General features: G+C 43.1%; 1 non-coding gene across 1 annotated transcript; it reads right to left on the reverse strand.

Annotated features, from left to right (window-relative positions):
- Positions 1 to 2,441: 2,441 nt before the first annotated feature.
- On the reverse strand, positions 2,442 to 2,515 carry Trnat-ugu. The gene has a single exon. It is a non-coding gene; the product is annotated as a tRNA-Thr (tRNA).
- Positions 2,516 to 16,096: the final 13,581 nt, after the last annotated feature.

Genomic DNA, 16,096 nt, shown 5'->3' on the forward strand with positions numbered 1-16,096 from the left:
TCGACATTCAGATTCCGTGCCAGCCCACATCGCGTCTGAACTGTGGAGACACACACTTAGTTCGCTGCTATATGCCGCATTCTGAAGCTCCTTATACAAAGCGCTCATTATTTCCGGCTTAGAGCGCTGTGTGCTTCGCATCATTACCCAAATTTCTCGTCTGTCCTTTGTTTTAGGTCTCGTTCACCAGTGCCGAGCTGTCCGCAGTGTCATGAATAGATCCTGTCAATAAGACGAAGACTCTATACCACTTTGGAGGTTAAACATGTGTAAAATCGAGTTATATTTTACGAGGCGAAAAAGTCAGCCATGACGTAAAATGAAAGTATTACTTCGTTCGTAATACATTGTTTGTCAAGAGATGCAACTGATTAGGTAATACAAATAAAAACATCTATTTGCACTTGTCAGCTGTTTTTTAAAAATTCTCTGGGCGTGTCTGTGGTCATATCATCATCATCATCATCTTCATCATCATGTGGATATCGTTTCCTTACGTCATACGACGTATTTGTCGTAGATGTGTGACTTCTGATAGACAGACAACCATCGTGTGACATCGCTTTATGGCAAACTAACATCGCTCCTGTTTTCCACAAGTATTTTCTAAGATGTAAAAAAAAAAATTAATCCTCAAGAGGGTGATGGTACGCCATAGAAATTCAAAGAAATAGCTACTGCATTATTTTTTATGTGCATCACAGTGATTCAATTTATTTTAAAAGGTATATTCAGTCGACAGAATAAAACAGTACAGTGCAGTATTACCACCGCACAGTTGAGCGCCCCACAAACCAATCATCATCATCAACAGTATTACCGCTTTTGCCTGTTGGCTTTCTTATATAGCTTAACGTGCAGCATGCTGGACTGAGAGAAAGAGAGGCGAGCAGGACCAGGGTCAGACCTATATAGCGAATCAACCATCGTTGGTTTGGTATACTGAGGAACCTGAGTGTGGTTGTTAGGCTGGTTTCCATATTCCTTTTTAGGTAAAACCTGCCTCAGAAAATACGCGACATGAACCGTTAAAATACGATACAGTAAAAAGTTTATACGTGTCACTTTTCTTCATTGTGTCAACTGACGACCGTTTCGGTGTGAGAGATGGTGCTGGGCTGGAGGAATAACATGTACCCAGGAAGTTAAAATAAATTAAATTTGTCGAAAATTTACCAGTAAAGTTTGTCAATAAACAAACACCTCCAGACGTAGTAGTGCTGTTATTTCACAAGGCGGCTGCGACGTTCAGATAAAGGATTTACTTCAAACTGTACCCTTTTGGTAGTCCCAAGGGGAATATAATACGCAAGTATAAAAGCGTACTACTTAGGCGATTTCGAGAAAATAGCAAGAGAAGTTTTACAAGTCAATAGTACAGGGGTACCTTGCGACCTACTGCACTAGACGGTGGGGGTCGTGTGATTAGTGTTCAGGCTCCGTAATCGGTAAATCGCTTGATCAAGTCCTGCTCACAATTTTAATTAATATTGTTTTCAACGCTAGTCACATTACTTCGTACATATTATATTTGAAAGCTAATATGATAAAGACACACGTGCATTTGCATTAATATTTGCATGAACTTTTATTGAACATCTAATGTCTTTTCGTTGTTTACAACGAATATTATGCGACTTCTATTTCTATAGAAAAGTGAAAAGCTTTACTGAGTGCCTTAAGACTGGTTGACAACGAAAGAGAGCATTTACTTCTCGTGAAGATACTATTAAATTACATTTAATTATGCGTCGCCAATTTTCGGATGCAATATTTACGAAAACGTACAACATCGACGAACACGAATCGAGTGGTACCGTCACTTGGAAGATGGAATGGCGTTCTATGATCTTCAGCGATGAAAGCAGATTGATCCTGTACGTACTACATAGACCTAGTTAGTGCTGTTTCGTAGAGTGCATTTGTCCAAGACATACTGGCCCCACCGCAGGCCTTGGTAAGTTACAACTCTCGTTCACCTTTTGTATTCCCCGAGGGATGCTAACGAGCGCTCGGTACATGCAGGATGTCGTAGTTCCCTTCTTTTGTCGTTCTTGTAACAGGAAGGTATATGCTGCTCCAACAGGTTAATGATCCCCCACACACTACCCGTTAAACTCAACGTCCTCTGCAAGATGTGCAGCAACTTCCCTGTGCAGCAGACTGTCTTCAGTCGAGGACGTGTGGAATACCACGGCACCAGAAGTGATTCGTGTGACTCGTCAACCAGCAACTCTTACAGAACTATGTCAACAGTTACAGGAGGCGTGAGGTAACGTATCCAAACATCAAGTGTGCAGTCAACTGGCTGCCAGAGTCAGCACTTGCATTGCCTCCGGTGAAGGCTACACAACGTACTAATATGACGAGTGATAATTAAATCAAGATCCTACGCTGTCGACAGGAATTGATATACATCAAAGGGGACAGCTGAAAATGTTTCCTCCGACCGGGACTCGAACCCGGGATCTCCTGCTTACATGGCAGACGCTCTATCCATCTGAGCCACCGAGGGCACAGAGGATAGTGCGACTGCAGGGATTTATCCCTTGCACGCTCCCCATGAGACCCACATTCCCAACTTAATGTCCACATACCACATTGATAGTGCCCCTGCCTATTACACTCATTACTCGCGGCAGACAGTAGTACTGACTCCCATAAGAGTTCGGGAAATATATAGTGCTTCCTCACAGAAGGAGGTCAATGGCCGGTTAGCCTGCACTATATGAAGATAGTATCTGTTCTTTAAGGCAAGTCTGAAAGAACAGATACCATCTTCATATATTAATATGAGTGTTTCCCATGGGTCGATACCTGGTACCGCTTTTGATATTCATCTGCAAACCTAATCACATCATGTACTCACATTAACAGAATGTTCCGTCGGTTCTTGGTAGAACAATAGTATAGCAAATGAAAAGCAGAAATTTGCTCACAGTCCAGATCTCATCCTAAATGACCAGACACAGCTCAACACTTCCCCTCTCCTAAACTTCTTATAATCATCTCTGTTGTTCATTACTTCCCACACTCTCTCTTCCTACATACTCCCATTTTCCTGCATTCATTAAGTTGTTATGTTTTGTTGAAGTTGTCTTTGTATTCCACATAGACCGTAGTTTCAATAGTTAAGGCTTTCTTTTAACTGGTACTTCTATTACTGTCCATGTTTAACACCCCTTTTAGTTGTCTCATCAAATACTGTTCATATTTTACTTTCCTCATTTATTTAATGAAAACTGGTACACAACCACTGCTTTGATTATAATGTTAATGTTAAAATGCGGTACCATCACACTCTCAAACTGTAGGTTCCCTCAAACACCTCCATTTTCCTGCATTTATGTATTTCTGTTTATCTAATTCATATTGCTTAAGTTCCTTATGTATTCTGCATTTACATTGATAACTGTCTCTTCTTATAATTGGTTGTGTATCACTCTCCATGTTTCACACCTCATCATGCAGCCTTGTCTAGTACTAATTTTGTTTTATTTTATTAGTTTTGTTTGTTAATAGAAACTGTTATGTAGGCATGCTATTCCTATTTTGTGCTAAAGGTTTTCCTGTCTACTCCATTGTTATTTATGTACTGTTCAGTTTTTACTTTTTCATTGCAGAGATGTTACTGTATGTTTCTACTTCAGTCTATATGTGTTACTTCTCTTCCATGTTGTCTGCTAACATTTAATTTCTTTGGTGATAACACTCAGTAAATGTTTGAAGATGGCCCTGTAAGCCGAAAACCGGTTAACAATAAAAGTAATATTGTAGAACAAAAGCAAATTGGTGCTTTTCATTTATTACTTCATGTACCCCCTACGCACTGTTTCAACAATGAATCTTGAGTGAACTGGAAACTTCTAAAAGGGTGTACTATTTCTTTTTCTAAGAGAGTATGTTCTGGCGTCACTTGCTAATATTAAACGAACCACATTTAACAGCTGCTCCTGCTCGCTTCTCCAATTCGCTAACTTCGTGGCTGTATGCAAAGCATCTATATGACAAAAATCTTCTGTAGATTTATCCGAACATGTGGCTTCCAAAGATGCAGTACAAGTATCAAAGGTGGTTGCGAAACGTTAAAAGTCCACTGTTCCCTTATTTACCCCTCAGACGATCTGTTTCTTTGTGCAAAACTTCATTACCATCTCGAACTTTAGCTATCTCGCTCAGATAATGCTGAATCCCCTCCTGGGTTGTCACCTCCTCTCCAACAGAAATTCTTCTTATCACTTCCAGTACAAGTGTACCATCTAGTTAAACAGAAAAGAAAAGGGAAAACCATAACGTAGCAGACTCTAACAAAACTTGGTGTCGGTACTTATCTGAATTTATGCTGCATCCTCGTCATTTCTTCCCTTCATTGGTCCAACACCAAAGCCTCCAACAGTTTTTCTGTCACCAAGTAGCCCATAATGGGGTCCACCAGGAAGATGTAGGCGAGTGGCTCTGCTGGAGGTGGGTTGAGGTGCAGACGATGCAGCCCATCTGTTGCCAAAACTCTTTATTAACAATAATAAATTAACGCAGAGAAGCGTAGTTGCAGCTGACAGACAGGTGGCAGCAAGTAATGTCCCTCAGGCCCGAGCTCGCCGTCACAGAAGCGCCGGTAGTGTGATATCGGACAATGGATGGACCAGCGACGAACCGCCTAGTAGCTATGGCTGGGCAGGCTTGTCCAGCAAGAGTACTCGAGGGGAATGACGAATACGGGACTGCAGAGGACTGCAGCCTGGAGAGATGCCATGTGTGGTGGCCGTCCCTTGCGATGTGGAGGTGACTGGCACTCCTCGCGCGGCACCAATCATGAGGTGGTCGCAGAGTGGTGGCTGTCTAGGCCTAGGCTGTCAAATGGTCAGACGCCTCACGGCACACAGTCCATCAGGCTGCGTCATAAGAATGGCAATGACTCGTGTGGGCTGTGCAACGTAGTAGGGCCCAGCTACATCGATGATAATGGACTGGACCTGGTGGTTTAAATACCGCTAGTCAGGGCTGAGTTGCAGAAGAGCCGTGTTTCTGTGTCGCTTGGAAGCATCTGGAACATAAGCCAATGACCGGGGCACAGCTGGTGCCATGTGGCAGTTGGTCACTCCCCAAATTCAGCCAACGCCTCCAGAAGTGTACATTATGGAAATGGAGGCTTCTGCTGATGTTGCTCTGTAGACAGGAGCGTTGACCACCATTCAAACTGTAGCCATGGCCTGATTATGAATCTGTATTGCGTTCCACGCCGACAATATGCTATGACGATACAGTTTTAATACATTCATTGACACTATCACATGATTTAGACTTCTGTAGCCGGTATTTACATTTACAACGTTGGGTTATGGCCATTGGGCTACTTTAAGGTTCATGTGCCTCAATTTGTCAAAACGAAACCCTTATACGATCGCTTGATTGTCTGTTTGCCTATCAGACTTTCTGTCTTCTGTACGACTGTTCTTTCGTCGGTAACGGTAGGCGTATCAAGTTCAAATTTATGTCAAATACTGAGGCCTATGGTCCCTCGTAAATGTACAAATTTTAAGCTTCTAAGGCCCTAGTAACAATAGATATGGGGATTCATGTCCCCTATGTTGATACTGGGCAACTCACTCATCAAAACCTATAGGTTTCTGTTCACATGCAATCACAAACATTGGGAAACGCCAGCGTCTTACGGTACACGTAAAGCAAAAAATCCGAAAATTGTAGATTTGTTATTATATCACACGGTAAAACATTTTTGCCATCTTTTATCCATCTGCCTGTCTTTCCATGTTTTGAGACCCTTTTTGTCTGTAACAGGTTGGCGTATTAAGATCAAAAAATATTACGCATACTAGAGTCTGCTGTCCTTTGACGGTGTAAAATATTTAAGCTTATGAGTCAATGCAATCAAAATATTCGGTCATTTATCTCACATATTTTGATACTTGCTAACTCACTCGTCGAAACCTACAGACTACTTCCAGTTGACCTAAAATAATGAATTTTAGCAAGAAGCAAGGTTGGACAGTAAAAGTAAAATAAAAGATATGAAACTTTCTAAACTGTAATTACGTCACATAAAAAACACATTCTGGCATTCGAACATACATCGCGTTCACTACCTGTCAAAGCATAATGGGCGAACATTACAAAATGGTTCAAATGGCTCTGAGCACTATTGGACTTAACTCCTGAGGTCAGCAGTCCCCTAGAACTTAGAACTACTTAAACCTAACTAACCTAAGGACATCAAACACATCCATGCCCGAGTCAGGATTCGAACCTGCGACCGCAAGGTCGCGCGGTTCCAGACTGTAGCGCCTAGAACCGCTCGGCCACTCCGGCAGGTGAAGTGAGCAGGGATCTTCAGCTTGCGCCTAGAACCGTACGGCCACGCGAACATTACAGCATTAAAACATACAATGTAGGTTGTAGTCACGTTTTAGTAGGTAAACAATTTTTTATCACATATTCTCTCTCTGCATATACAAACTGAAGATCCCTGCTCACTTCACCTGCCGGAGTGGCCGAGCGGTTCTAGGCGCTACAGTCTGGAACCACGCGACCGCTACGGTCGCAGGTTCGAATCATGCCTCGGGCATGGATGTGTGTGATGGCTTTAGGTTAGTTAGGTTTAAGTAGTTCTAAGTTCTAGGGGACTGATGACCTCCGATGTTAAGTCCCATAGTGCTCAGAGCCATTTGAACCAAACTATTTATCGTCCATGTTTCACTTCCATACATGGCTACACTCCATATAAATACTTTCAGAAACGACTTCCTGACATTTAAATCTGTACTCGATGCTAACAACTTTCTCTTTTCACAAACGCTTTCCTTGCCATTGCCAGTCTACATTTTATATCCTCTCTACTTCGACCATCATCAGTTAATTTGCTCCCCAAATAGCAAAACTCCTTTACTACATTAAGTGTCTCGTTTCCTAATCTAATTCCCTCAGCATCACCAGACTTAATTCGACTACATTCCATTATCCTCGTTTTGCTTTTGTTGCTGTTCATCTTATATCCTTCTTTCAAGACACTGTCCATTTCGTTCAACTGTTCATCCAAGTGCTTTGCTGTCTCTGATAGAATTACAATGTCGTCGACGAACCTCAAAGTTTTTGTTTCTTCTCCATGGATTTTAATACCTACTCCGAATTTTTCTTTTGTTTCCCTTACTGCTTGCTCAATATACAGATTGAATAACATCGGGGCGAGGCTACAACCCTGTCTCACTGCCTTCCCAACCACTGCTTCCCTTTCATGCCCCTCGACTCCTATAATTGCCATCTGGTTTCTGTGCAAATTGTAAATAGCCTTTCGCTCCCTGTATTTTACACCTGCCACCTTTAGAAATTGAAAGAGAGTTTTCCAGTCAACATTGTCAAAAGCTTTCTCTAAGTCTACGAATGCTAGCAACGTAGGTTTGATTTTCCTTAATCTTTCTTCTAAGATACGTCGTAAAGTCAGTATTGCCTCACGCTTTCCAATATTTCTACGGAATCCAAACTGATCTTCCCAGAGGTCGGCTTCTACCAGTTTTTCCATTCGTCTGTAAAGAATTCGAGTTAGTATGTTGCAGCCGTGGCTTATTAAACTGACAGTTCGGTAATTGTCACATCTGTCAACACCTGCTTTCTTTGGGATTGGAATTATTATATTCTTCTTGAAGTCTCAGGGTATTTCGCCTGTCTCGTACATCTTACTCACCAGATGGTAGAGTTTTGTCAGGACTGGCTCTCCCAACGCCGTCAGTAGTTCTAATGGAATTCTGTCTACTCCCGGGGGTCTGTTTCGACTCAGGTCTTTCAGTGCTCTGTCAAACTCTTCATGCAGTATCGTATATCCCATTTCATCATCATCTACATCCTCTTCCATTTCCATAATATTGTCCTCTAGTACATCGCCCTTGTATAGACCATCTTTATATTCCTTCCACCTTTCTGCTTTCCCTTCTTTGCTCAGAACTGGGTTTCCATCTGAGCTCTTGATATTCATACAAGTGGCTCTCTTTTCTCCAAAGGTCTCTCTTTTTTCCTGTAGGCAGTAACTATCTGGCCCTAGTGAGATAAGCCTCTACATCCTTACATTTGTCCTCTATCCATCCCTGATTAGCCATTTTGCACTTCCTGTGGATCTCATTTTTGAGCCGTTTGTATTCTTTTTTGCCTGCATCACTTACTGCATTTTTGTACTTTCTCCATTCATCAATTAAATTCAGCATTTCTTTTGTCACCCAAGGATTTCTACTAGCCCTCGTCTTTTTACCTACTTGATCCTCTGCTGCCTTCACTATCTCATCCCTCAAAGCCACCCATTCTTCTTCTACTGTATTTCTTTCCCTCATTCTTGTCAATTGTTCCCTTATGCTCTCCCTGAAACTCTGTACAACCTCTGGTTTAGTGAGTTTATCCAGGTCCCATCTCATCAAATTTTCACCTCTTTGCAGTTTCTTCAGTTTTAATTTACAGTTCATAACCAATAGATTGTGGTCAGAGTCCACATCTGCCCCTAGAAATGTCTTACAATTTAAAACCTGGTTCCTAAATCTCTGTCTTACCATTATATAATCTATATGAAACCTGTCAGTATCTCCAGGCTTCTTCCATGTATACAATCTTCTTTTATGATTCTTGAACCAAGTGTTAACTATGATTACGTTATGCTCTGTGCAAAATTCTACCAGACGGCTTCCTCTTTCATTTCTTACCCCCAATCCGTATTCACCTACTATGTTTCCTTCTTTCCCTCTTCCTACACTCGAATACCAGTCACCCATGACTATTAAATTTTCGTCTCCCTTCACTATCTGAATAATTTCTTTTATCTCATCATACATTTCATCAATTTCTTCATCATCTGCAGATCTAGCTGGCATATAAACTTGTACTACTGTAGTCAATCATCCACACTGTTGCCCCTGCAACTACTGAAAAGGCTGCTGCCCCTCTTCAGGAACCACACGTTTGTCTGGCCTCTCAACACATACCCGTCCGTTGTGGTTGCACCTACGGTACGGCCATCTGCATCGCTGAGGCATGCTAGCCTCCCCACCAACGGCAAGGTCCATGGTTCATGGAGGTGGAATGATTATATATAAATGAATGACTATATATAAATGAATGACTATATATAAAGGATGACTACATATTTACATAATTAAGTTTGCACGGAACCCTCAGTGCACGAGTCCTACGCGTAACTGACCAATGTTTTTAATACTTATCAATCTCCGGAATCACTGTTAGAAACCTTTGAGAGGAGGGTACCAATTCCAGAATTTGCCTCACAACGAAAGGAGAACTCACAAAAATCATCAGAACCAGGAGATGGAAACTATTCTTAACTTTATTGGGGGTAATACATTTCAGTAAGAAAATTCTAATGCCTAGTTTGTTAATAGGTGTAATTGTATTGCTATAAACAGAGTATTATTGATGCAAAACATGTGGCTATTAAGCTCGGGCCAGACCTATGTACAATGGAAATTCTCAGATACGAGAAAGATGATAATATTCAAACCAAAACTTGTTTATTACTGTAGATTGAGATGTCCTCATTATGGGCGTTTCGTGTCCGGCAAAACAATAGTACAGATAGTCTCTGCTGAACCAAATATGTTGATCGATTTTGGGAATGGAACAGCGACTAGTCGAATATTTAACAAAGAAACTCGCCAAACAGCAGTGCAATTGAAAAGTTATTTTATTTTCGCTGCCAGTTTCGGCAATTGACTATTCCATCTTCATGCCCCTTATCCACCTCTCAAAAATAATCTATATTGGGATACTGGGCCGATATGTTTCTCTCTGTCATAAATTCTCGAGTGCTTCCTTCGAAAACGTGACTATCTGCTCTCTTCTTCTATGAAAGCACTTGACAATCCGCGATATTGAGAAACAGATCATTTTTGAGAGGTGCGTATTGGGCCTGAAGACCGAATAATTAATTGGCGAAACTGACAGCGAAAATAAAAGAATATATCTTCTCAATTGCACGGTTGTTTGGCGAGTTTCTTTGTTAAATAGTACAGTTATTTTAACGCCCAATGCCTTCCAAAAAGTGAAGTACATAGAAAGGGACGAAGAAACGAAATGAAAGGTCGTGGTTTGAGAGATGTGTGATATTACTTCACTGATAACAAAATCGATTCAAAGGTACTAATAAATTGGCAGTATGACGTTTCACCCACTGTAGCCTCGATGTACGTACTGATTTGGTGCAAAGGGCGTCATAAAGCAGTTGCAGCCTCTGCTGAAAGTAGCTGGTTTAAGGCTTTTGTAACTGGTTTATTATATCGCGGATGCTGAAACGGGGACTTTGTTGATGTCCGAGCTGGTGCTACACACGTTCCATCAGGACAGATCTGGGGATCAAACCCCTAGAAACGTGCCATATGTGGACGAGCATTTTCCTGACGGAAAATGGCTCTACCATACTGCCGTATGAGGGGCAACACATGTTGATCCAGGATCTCCGTGATATAACACTGTGCCGCCAGAGTGCCCTCTATCACTACCAACCTGGAGCCATACCCGATGGCTCCTCACAGCTTCACACCAGGAGTAACATTGCTGCGCCCCTCCAGAACAATGAAAGACTGGAACGTCTCCCTATGTCAACGTCATACTTGCCAGTAATGGTCATCCAAGATAGTACAGCACCGCTATTCATCACTGAACACAATGCAACGTTGTTCACCAGCAGTCCATGCTTCCAGTGACGGCGCCTCTCCAAATGTAAACGTATGTCTTCTGGTGTTAATGGAAGCCAGCGCACTCTCGATTCATTTCATAAGAGAGGGCACAAATGATGACAGACGACAAGCAAAGGTTAGTGGAGATTCGCGCGTCTATGAAAATATCTATGCGCGAAGCATACAACTACTACCACCGTCATACCTTAGCAAAAGGTCCGGCAGAGAACCCGAGAAAATTCTGGTCCTACGTAAAAGCACTTAGCGAGTCTAAGGCTTCCATTCAGTCCCTTGTGGACCAGTCTGGCGTGATGGTTGAAGATAGCAAAACGAAAACTGAAGTTTTAAATTTCGCGTTCAAGAAATCGTTCACGCAGGAAACTGTAAAAACATACCGTCTTTTGACCATGGACTCCTGTATCGACAACATAGTAATAAGGATCCCTGACTTAGAGAAAAAAAGCAAAGATTTGAAAGAAAATAAGTGATGAGGTCCGAATGGAATCCCAATTTGGTTTTGCAAAGAGCATTCTACAGCATTTGTCCCTTAGCTAGCTTGCATTTACCGTACATCACTCGACCTGCACAAAGTTCCAATTGGCTAGAAAAGAAGATAGGTGACCACTGTATATAAGAAGGGTAAAAGAACGGACACTTAGATTTGCAGCAGAATCCTTGAACATACCCTCAGTTCGACCATAATAAATATTTATAAACGTAGGCATCTGCAGGCATTGTCACAGTCAACAATACTTTTCTGGGGTGCTGCCTTTCCTCGACCTGGAAGTTTGCAGAAAGCCTGATGTTAAACTGAGCCATAGAGTACATAGGAGGCCAATCAGTACTGACAGGTACCTGGATGCCTCCTCCCATCACCATCCTACGCAGAAGAAATGCGCCCTGCACACTTTAACCAAGAGGAATCAGAGGATCAGCGACAGTGAACACCTCAAGGATTAACTACAAAACGTCAAGTCCATTTTTGGCGCCAATGGTTATGGGATGAGACTAACAGCTAAAAGAATATGGCGACAAATAATGGAGGCAATGGAGGTGAGCAGAAAGAAGCATAAAATATCGCTCTACTATCATATGTTCAAGGTGTCACTGAACGGGTGGGCAAAATGCTCCGCCGACCAAGCATCAAGCCGATTCTCCGAAGCAGCAACACAACAAAAGATGTTTTTCACACAAGGAAAGATGAATTTGACGAAGTACTTGCTGCTGGAGCTTACGAAATGAGATTAAAAGCGGTGGCTCGTTTTTCTTTATTTTACAGGTTTCTATTCCTTGCTGTAGGGGCTGTGATTTTTGATATTTTTTTGTCTAAACCAGCAAGGCAAAACAGAGGACACTACTTCCGCCACATCAAGTGTATTTAGTGCTCACGTACTTACACTGATCCGTGAACATTTCCTAGTTTGTCAATGGGGAATAGTTGCATATGATTACTGCTGTTATCGGTGCCATGGGTGCAATGGTCGTGCCAGGCACGCGATATTGAACCTTCATACTATCGTTAGTGGCGCGAGACCTGCACGACCTTATAGCAGCTGTTATAGTTCTGCATTATTCTGTTACACTAGGGGTGAGTTCACGTAATGAAAGAGAGAGAATGCAAGATTAACGGACTGATTTATTAAACAGTTGAGAATCGAACAATATTACAACCAAATGGGGGTCGGGGGAAGAAGGATTCGATTTCAGCAGCCTGCCCCAACGTGCGTTCGTAACAAGCCACGATAGCAGGAGGAAAGGAATTTTAGTAACGATCGCAGTATTATAAAATAGGATCTCATGTAGTAAAGGAAGGGGTTGAGGGTGTGCAACGACCACCACCAGGAATTATCCAAAGACTAAGAAGATGCTACTGTGCGTGAATCGCTAGGTAGCCTCCCGTACTAAAGCAATGAAACCCGCAAGACGCGAAACTATTCACAATGACTTATCAGGTTCCCTCTGGCCCGCAGGGCGCGAATCCACAGTGCACGTTGGCGCTCATGCTTACCGCACTTCATCTCCTGAAAGCGGCATCTCCGGTCTCCGGCACGGTCACACTAGGACAGAGCTGCTGCCCCTTTGTCCACCACCCATCCGCGGGCGCGCACGTGTACTGGCCATTCATAGGGCCGGAACTTCACAGGGAGGCGACCTCGCGACGTTAAAATTGAGCAGAAATAGCGGTTACAAGGTTGGTAAGGCAGGTTGGGGAACTGAGGAGAAACTTTGGCCATTACTGAATGTTCAAACGACACCACGTGCTACCCTGGCGATCGGAAAAGGGATGGGAAACGGGAAGCCATCATGGCTGCCAGGAAGACTGCTGCCCTTGCCCATATATAAAGAAAATTTCTAGCGCCAAGCTCCTCTCACAGATCAGTGTGAGACAAGCTGTAAAAATCGTCAAATAAATCAGGCAACCCATAGGAATATAGAAAATTAGAAATATATAATACGAGCACTGAATGGTGGATGAAGTACACGTCTTTCAAGGTGCGAGTGTGGATTAGTGTATGCAGGCAAGACGGGGTGACCCATCAGCACACAGATATGTGAACGCGAAAGACATATCAGACTAAGACGAGACACCAAGTCAGTCGTGGTAGAACATCAGGCAGAGAGCGGCAAACAGATTGACTTTGGTGAAGCTCGCGTACTGGCCGAACAGCCTCTTACTTTCAGGAGGAAGATTAGTGGCGACCCGGCAACATGAACAGAGGATACGGGTACCGACTTCCGACGTCTTGGCTGCCAATAATAACAGCGTTAGGGGACGACAGCTCACTTGAATGAGCGCACACAGGGAGACCGCAATGGCCGCAGGTACACAGAGTATTGGCCGGCGTTTGAGAGCAGGAAAACAACGGCACGTCACAGCTGTCACCTGGTTATCCATTCGCCGATTACCACCAGTCACAAGCAGCAATGGAAACACTAATCATAAGGTCGAGTTTCCACCGATGAAAAATAAAGGACTTCTAACCCCCCCCCCTCCCCCCCGCTCTTCATGCTTAACACCTATCAGATTTAGATAACAGCCACGTATGCAGTTTTATAAGAAACAAAGGTTTCTCATTCGCCGTAAACAAAATCAACCTGGAGATAATCACTTGCAACAGTGACCGAAATGTCGGTAGTCTTACATATTGACAATGCGGTACCAAATCCAAAGTAATTTATTGACTATAATAAATATTCTTGAGACTGAGAAGCTTATGTCCACGAGTCACAGTGAGTTTAGAAAGCATAGCTCGTGCGAAACTCAGCTTGCGCTTTTCTCGCTCGACATACTGAGAACAACAGATGAAGGGCAACAGCCAGGTTCCACATTTCTAGATTTAGGGAAAGCATTTGACACAGTGCACCACTGCAGGCCCTTAACAAAGGTACAAGCATGTGGAATAAGTTCGCAGATACGTGAGTGACTCGCAGACTTCTTGAGTAATAGAACCTACTATGTTGTCCTCGACGGCGAGTGTTCATGGGAGAAAAGAGTATCGTCAGGAGTGTCTCAGGGCAGAACGATAGGACAGCTGTTTTTCTCTACATACATAATGATTTGGCGGACAGAGTGGGCAGTAATCTGCGGTTGTTTCCTGATGATGCTGAACTGTACGGCAAGGTATTGAAGTTGAGTGACTCTATGAAGATACAAGATGAGTTAGACAAAATTTCTAGTTCGTATGACGAATGGCAACTAGCTCTAAATGTAGGAAAATGTAAATTAATGCGACGAGCACGAAAAACAAAACTGTAATGTTCGGATACAGCATTTGATGTATTGCTTAATAAAGTCACGTCGTTTACATATATGAATGTAACGTTGCAAAGCAACATGAAATGGGACGACCGTGTGAGGACCGTGGTAGTGAGGGCGAATGGTAGATTTCGGTTTATTGGGAGAATTTTAGGATAGTGTGGTTCATTTGTAAAGGAGACCGTATACAGGGCGCTAGTGCGACCTATTCTTCAATACTCCTCGAGTTTTTGGGATCCGTACCTGGTCACACTGAAGGAGGACACCGAAGCAATACACAGACGAGCTGCTAGATTTGTTACCGGTAGGATAGAACAATACGTGTTATGGAGGTGTTTTAGGAACTCAAATGAGAAACCCTGGAGGGTAAGCGAAAAAATGGTTCAAATGACTCTGAGCTTTATGGGACTTAACTGCTGAGGTCATCAGTCCCCTAGAACTTAGAACTACTGAAACCTAACTAACCTAAGGACGTCACACACACACACACACACACACACACACACACACACACACACACACACACACACACACCATGCCCGAGGCAGGGTTCGAACCTGCGACCGTAGCAGTCTTGCGGTTCCGGTCTGCAGCGCCTACAACCGCACGGCCACCGCAGCCGACAGGGTAGGCGACGTTCGTTCCTAGTTCATCTGCTGCTAGTCTCTGAAATATGAGTGAAGGATGTCACAGAATTCTGTGGAGAATTCTTTATTCATTCTCAGTTGGCAGGTGTAGACGTGAAAGAGTTGAGATGTACTCGATTCACAATACAGCGGCCGACTAGAGTGGCCGAGCGGTTCTTGGCGCTACAATCTGGAACCGCGCGACCGCTACGGTAGCAGGTTCGAATCCTGCCTCGAGCATGGATGTGTGTGATGTCCTTAGGTTAGTTAGGTTCAAGTAGTTCTAAGTTCTAGGGGACTGATGATGACCTCAGAAGTTGAGTCCCATAGTGCTCAGAGCCATTTGAACCAAAATACAGCGACACTCCCTCGTGTTGATCACAAACGTGGTAGACCGAAAGCTTGACGACGTGTATAGCTGGGCTCTCGATCCATGCAGTTCGACATCGGCCACTATCTTATATGGACGCTTAACAGACCTGGATATCACACTATTCGACCAGCCGGCCAATCGGAGACCAGCAATTAGCTCCCACTGAAACTCTATCGAGTACTGATAACGTCGTTTCGTATGAATACGTGGAATGTGCGTGCCGTTGACAGTGTTCACAACATCTAACGTGGTTCACATTCCTTATGTACCCTACCTGGCCAGACAAAAACAAGAATCACGAACAATCCTCGTGAATACTGATGGCCGTTTTATCTGTCACGGAAAATTGTAATTGTAATCGTTTACATATCCACGATGGAGAGTTTGTGTATGAAGTTACATTGACATCGGACAGTGCCTTCTGGGTGCTTCGCTTTCATTGTCAAACACACTATTAGCACACAATTATTCAGTACTGTCTGTTCTAAATGTTATCCACGTATTTCGATCTAGTGTATCATCATCGTAAGCAGCAGGTCTTCTCGTTACCAACTGTATATTGTGAAGCCAGTCACAGGTCATTGTCTTTCGTTCGAATTGCGGTATACATTTTGGTAGTCTTACTTCCTCCGTTCTTCTAACACGTGCGAAATACTAC

Source organism: Schistocerca piceifrons, chromosome 6 (genome assembly GCF_021461385.2).
Source record: "Schistocerca piceifrons isolate TAMUIC-IGC-003096 chromosome 6, iqSchPice1.1, whole genome shotgun sequence".
NCBI classification, from domain to species: domain Eukaryota; kingdom Metazoa; phylum Arthropoda; class Insecta; order Orthoptera; family Acrididae; genus Schistocerca; species Schistocerca piceifrons.